This window comes from Oncorhynchus gorbuscha, linkage group LG06, assembly GCF_021184085.1.
Source record: "Oncorhynchus gorbuscha isolate QuinsamMale2020 ecotype Even-year linkage group LG06, OgorEven_v1.0, whole genome shotgun sequence".
Classification (NCBI taxonomy): Eukaryota; Metazoa; Chordata; class Actinopteri; order Salmoniformes; family Salmonidae; genus Oncorhynchus; species Oncorhynchus gorbuscha.
In genome coordinates this window covers 50,769,556-50,776,203 of record NC_060178.1, presented here as the reverse complement: position 1 = coordinate 50,776,203, position 6,648 = coordinate 50,769,556, and positions in this window count along the sequence as shown.

Genomic DNA, 6,648 nt, shown 5'->3' with positions numbered 1-6,648 from the left:
TCTATAAATTCGTATCCTGAAGAGGGTGAAGGGTTTGACAAAAATAAACGGGTTTTCATAATAAAAAAGTTATGGATGATGACAGGAGCGAAAATCTGATATCAACTTTGGAGGGGATAATTACATGAAAATTTCTCAAGAGCCATTCCTGATGGGGACATCAAAAGTAGTGCTGTGTCACATAGCGTACGTTGTAATATGTTAAATGTATATTGAGGAACCATCATCACTACTACTGGATAATTGATAGGTACTGTAGTTAACTGAAGGGTTGTCCCAACTTGTTCAAATGTTTAAATCATTATAATACTAATAATAATAATATTTATAACACTGTTCATTATCAGCCCAGTATGTACCTGGTTAAATAAAGGTAAAATAAAATAAAGTTCCCTGGCGACAATTTATCTTTTGCAACAAGCCTATTAAATATATTTTAGACAATGGTAGAAGAGGGTGTAGTTCTGTTCAGTTTATCGCTAACCTTATCACGGGGACTTTGAAGCACTACAGCTGCATGCTGATCTTGGAATAAACTGACGATAGGAAATATTCAATTTTTGACGACGCTATATAAATGAAATAGTTACTAGCTATCTTGATAGTCAATGTTTGCTTTAGTTTGCGCGCTTGCTCTGCAAATTCAGCTAGTGTGTGAACCCTGCCAACATAAAAAAAAACATTGATATGGCGCGATTGACTGGATTAACCTCACGTCAATTACGTGCATTGAGAGCCTTTCGGACAGTAGATACGAAACCTTTATTACCTTGCCAGCTAAAGACCTGGCAGTGGATCAAACCATTGTGAGGCAAAGGGCGGGGGTGTAGCGCTATTAAGTGTCTATAATCAGCACAAGTGCTTTCATTGCGTATTATTAATATTATTGAAATTACATAGTTATGTTTACAGTGATATATTGGGGGGGGGGGATCATATTTTTTCCAGGATGGGGGGGACAAATCATATTTTTCCCAGGATGTGGGGGGTCGTCCCCCCTCGTCCCCCCTGGGATTTCCGCCTATGGATGATGATGATGACAGATTTACGGGGTAAAAGGAACGAGGATTGTCAGAAGCTCGATGCTTTTCTCTCAGATTTCAATGGTAAGGAAAAGAAAGCATAGAAAACAACGAGGCTAAATTCATCAGCCGTGTCGGGATTCGACACAGGGTCGAGTATGTTCGATCTTGGTAGAAAATGCCTCCCGAATTAGCTACACTTGTTCAACACATCTTTGACTAATTGCTATAGTGGGTAGAGGCGCAGCTACCCACTAACACATCCTCGAAAACATTACGTTCTTGACATATAAACATATTGCATGTTACAAACAGTTACATGACCTACAGCATGTAGGTCATGTAACTGTTTGTAACATGCAATATGTTTAGTGGACTTCACAGGACAGATGTTGTTATTCGGTTTTTGTGATGAAACAAAGGTGTGGTGGAATTAGGTCACAGGTTAAAGAGCAAACAACGCAATTATCACAACACATAGGTTGTACTCTGGTGTTTTTCTAATGGCTTGGCTTCCCCGGTGATTTTACCCAAGCACCACTGCTACTACATTCACCTCGGTCACACAACTACACGAAGCCCTCCTCTTCAAGAGAGACCCAGTTAAGTACAGTATCTCATAAGGTCTGGATGACTCTGGCCTACTGCAACCTGTGAGTCGTCACTGCCCCCATGTGTTTTCATTCTCCTATTGCATTCTATAAAAACTTCACAGGTCACCCTGTAAAACTCTCTCAGCACTTTGGCACCCTGTAATGGTACACACACACACACACACACACACACACACACACACACACACACACACACACACACACACACACACACACACACACACACACACACACACACACACACACACACACACACACACACACACACACACACACAAGGCGTCCAGTCTCCACCCACCCAAGAGTGCTCTGGAGCACAGCTTCCCGCAATGCTTTTGGGACCACCACCTGCCACCTCTCCTCTCTGGCTCTCTGAAAGATATGAGCCACTGGAGAGCAGAGTGGTCAGCCTTTACAGTAAAGCGCAGGCCACCCAGGTAGTACTTGAAGTGTTTGATGGAAGCCACAACAGCAAGGAGCTCCTGCCCGGTGACACAGTAATGGCGCTCATGTTTGTCAAATGTTTTACTGAAGTACGCCACCACTCTCTCTCCTTCTGGCCCCACCTGGGCCAGCACCCCACCCATGACCGCATTGCTTGCGTCTGTGTCCAGGATAAAGGGCAAGGTGAGGTCAGGGGGGAGCACGGGGGCCTCGATCAATGCACGTTTGAGAGTGTTGGCCTCCTCGCACTCCACTGTCCAAGTGAAGGCCTTGTTCTTCGGTAGCAGGCGGTTCAGGGGATCAGTGACGCCTGAGAAGCCCCGTACAAACCTCCTGTAGTACGAGGCCAGGCCCAGGAAGCTCTTCAGCTGACGCTGGTCGGTGGGGGTGGGCCAGTCTCTGACAGCCCCCACCTTGTCCTCCATGGTGCTGATCCCCTCCTTCCCCACTCAGTGGCCCAAGAAGGACACCTCTCTCCTCGTGAAGTGGCACTTCTCGGGGTGGAGCTTTAGGCCTGCGGCAGCCACCCTCTACAGAACATTCCGTAGTGCCTCCAGGGCTGACTGGAAGGAGCTGCCATGGTCCAGGATGTCGTCGAGGTATACCAGACACTGCTGTCGGGGGATGCCATCCAGCACCCTGTCCATCAAACGCTCAGAGGTAGCTGGAGCATTGCACAGGCCAAAGCACAGGACCTTGAACTACCAGTGTCCTCTGTTAGTGGAGAACGCTGTTTTGGCTCTGGCCTCTGGGGACAGGGGCACCTGCCAGTAGCCACTGCAGAGGTCTAGTGTGGTTAACCAGGAGGACCCCCTAACTAGGTCCAGCGACTCATCGATACGTGGTATGGGGTATGAGTCGTTCCTAGTTACCTATTTTTACTCGTAAACACGTTGTGTTATAGCCACAGACACGATTTAACCAGTTTTAGAGACTTCAGAGTGTTTTCTATACACACATACGTATCATTTGCATATACTATATTTGTTATGCAGGTGAATGAGGACCCAAAAGCGACTTGGCGAAAACAGAGTCTTTATTCCAGTAAAGGAAATAGGCAATACTCCTAGACAAATCGGAGCAGAAAACAAAACATAAAAAACTAATTCCACTCGTAGTGACGAGGACAGACTGGAGACTCGACCATAAACTGTAGGTTGCCTCGGGAAGGCACCGACCGTAGCAGACTCAGACACCTGCTCACACGCAGCATCTGAGGGAAACAAGACACGACAGGGCGAGACAAAGACACAGCACGGCGAACAATATACAAGGATCCGACAGGACAGAAACGGAAAACAAGGGGAGAAATAGGGACTCTAATCAGAGGACAAGATAGGGAACAGGTGTGGAAAGACTAAATGAGTGAGTAGGAGAATGAGGAACAGCTGGGAGCAGGAACGGAACGATAGAGAGAGGAGAGAGAGGGAGGGAGAGAGAGAGGGATAGAAAAAGGGAACGAACCTAATAAGACCAGCAGGGGGAAACGAACAGAAGGGAAAGCATAATGACAAGACAATATAAGACAAAACATGACAATATTCCTGGCATGAGTAGCAGAACTTTGAAATGTTGCACGATTTATAACAAACAGCTGCGAAAATCCGCATGATCCTTAACAGGTTTTAAGTGTACCTATGATGAAAATTACAGGCCTCTCTCATCTTTTTAAGTGGGAGAACTTGCACAATTGGTGGCTGATTTTTTTGCCCCACTGTATATTGGTCAGTAGCCTACAGAGCGGTGTGCAAGAATTAAGGCTACTGCCTACATGAAAGGCTCACTTTATTATTGAACTCGACATCTTTCTTCTCAAATCCGCAGGACATAAAACAATATAGAGGTAAGATGGATATCGGTTTGGAGTTATGACATGTATGATTCTTAAATTTTAGTTTAGTTTTTACACTTTTCACATTAATTCGAAATTCCTTTTCTTTTTCGAAGAGTTCTCACAAAAACAAGCTTTTCTCTGTGAAATGTCAATGGCTCACTGAGCATATACCAAGCATTTTTTCAAAGCCTTTTACATATAATTCAGCCCTTTAATGCAAATTTTGCTTTGTGCAAGACTAGGAAACATTTTTGAAGACCACAATGCAAAGTCCTCATAATATAATAATAATATATGCCATTTAGCAGACGCTTTTATCCAAAGCGACTTACAGTCATGTGTGCATACATTCTACGTATGGGTGGTCCCCGGGATTGAACCCACTACCCTGGCGTTACAAGCGCCATGCTCTACCAACTGAGCTACAGGACCTCAAATGTGGTTACGAAAAAAACCTGCACCGCTGTTATGGGATTTGATGAATAATGACTAAATGATGTATACGCAGGATTATAACTAACAGAATTCTATGTTGTTTGATGAAGCATGTTTGTACAAAGAGGCAAAGAGGAAGTGACCTCTTCAACCTATGGGGGCGCTGTGTCATTATTGGATAAAAAGACGTGCCCGTTTTAAGCGCAATATTTTGTCACGAAAAGATGCTCGGCTATGCATGGAATTGACAGCCTTGGAAAGACAACTCTGACGTCTCCAAAACTGCAAAGATATTATCTGTGCGTGCCCCAGAACTAATGCAACAGGCGAAACCAAGATGAAGTTTCATACAGGAAATGCCCCGGATTCTGAAGGCGCTGTGTTCCAATGTCTCCTTATATGTCTGTGAATGCGCCAGGAATGAGCCTGCGCTTTCTGTTTATTCCCCGAGATGTCTGAAGCATTGTGATGTGTTTGTAGGCATATAATTGGAAGATTGACCATAAGAGACTACATTTACCTGGTGTCCCGCCCGGTGTCCTGTGTGCGTAATCTGTAGGTCCATGCGCGTTCCATTTCTTCAGAATTGAAAGTAAACTGCCACGATGGATTTTATCGTCGATAGATATGTGAAAAACACCTTAAGGATTGATTCTAAACATCGTTTGCCATGTTTCTGTCGATATTATGGAGTTAATTTTGAAAAAAGTTCGCGTTTTGATGAACATAACGGAGCGATTAGTCGACACAAATCATATTTTTTTGTAAAAACGGAACATTTGCTATCTAACAGAGTCTCCTCATTGAAAACATCTGAAGTTCTTCAAAGGTAAATTATTTTATTTGAATGCTTTTATGGTTTTTGTGGAAAATGTTGCATGCTGAATGCTAATGCTAAATGGTACGTTAGCCATCAATACTGTTACACAAATGCTTGTTTTGCAATGGTTGAGAAGCATATTTTGAAAATCTGAGATGACAGTGTTGTTAACAAAAGGCTAAGCTTGAGAGCAAATAGATTAATTTCATTTCATTTGCGATTTTCATGAATAGTTAACGTTGTGTTATGCTAATGAGCTTGCGGATAGATTTACACAATCCTGGATACAGGTTTTTTTTCGTAGCTAAACGTGACGCAGAAAACGGAGCGATTTGTCCTAAACAAATAATCTTTCAGGAAAAACTGAACATTTGCTATCTGAGAGTCTCCTCATTGAAAACATCTGAAGTTCTTCAAAGGTAAATGATTTTATTTGAATGCTTTTCTGTTTTTTTCTGTAAATGTTGCCTGCTGAATGCTAACGCTAAATGCTACGCTAAATGCTACGTTAGCCATCAATACTGTTACACAACTGCTTGTTTTAGAATGGATGAGAAGCATATTTTGAAAATCTGAGATGACAGTGTTGTTAACAAAAGCCTAAGCTTGAGAGCAAATAGATTAATTTCATTTCATTTGCGATTTTCATGAATCGTTAACGTTGCGTTATGGTAATGAGCTTGAGGCTGTAGTCACGATACCAGATCCGGGATGGCTCGACGCAAGAAGTTAACAGACAACTTGTGACCAAAGTGAAACTAACAACAGGACAGATGTTTGGTCCCCAACCAGGGAGGGGAGAAACCGTTGATGAGAGGTACAGTATATAAACCAATGTACATGAAATGATGGGCAAGAATAAATGTCACTGACTATTTTTGACTGGTCTGTCTGCGGTGGTGGTTTGACATAAATATGTGCTATGTTTTCGCCGTAAAACATTTTAGAAATCTGACTCTTTGCCTGGATGCACAACGAGTGTAGCTTTAATTCAATACACTGCATGTGTATTTTAATGAACGTTTGAGTTTTAACTAATACTATTAGCATTTAGCGTAGCGCATTTGCATTTCCAGAGCTCTAGATGGGACGCCTGCGTGCCAGGTAGAAGCAAGAGGTTAAAGAGAAAATTAGATTGTGAGGATTAAAGAGACACACACTGTCACGCCCTGGTCTAAGTATTTTGTGTTTTTCTTCATGTATTGGGTCAGGCCAGGGTGTGGCATGGAGTTTTTGTATTGTGGTGTGTTTTGTCTTGGGGTTTTGGTGTGTATGTATTTGGGATTGTAGCTAGTGGGGTTATCTAGCAAAGTCTATGGCTGTCTGGAGTGGTTCTCAATCAGAGGCAGGTGCTTATCGTTGTCTCTGATTGGGAACCATATTTAGGCAGCCATATTCTTTGAGTTTGTCGTGGGTGATTGTCCTTAGTGTCTTTGTTCCTGTCGCTGTATTTAGTTGACAAGTATAGGCTGTTTCGGT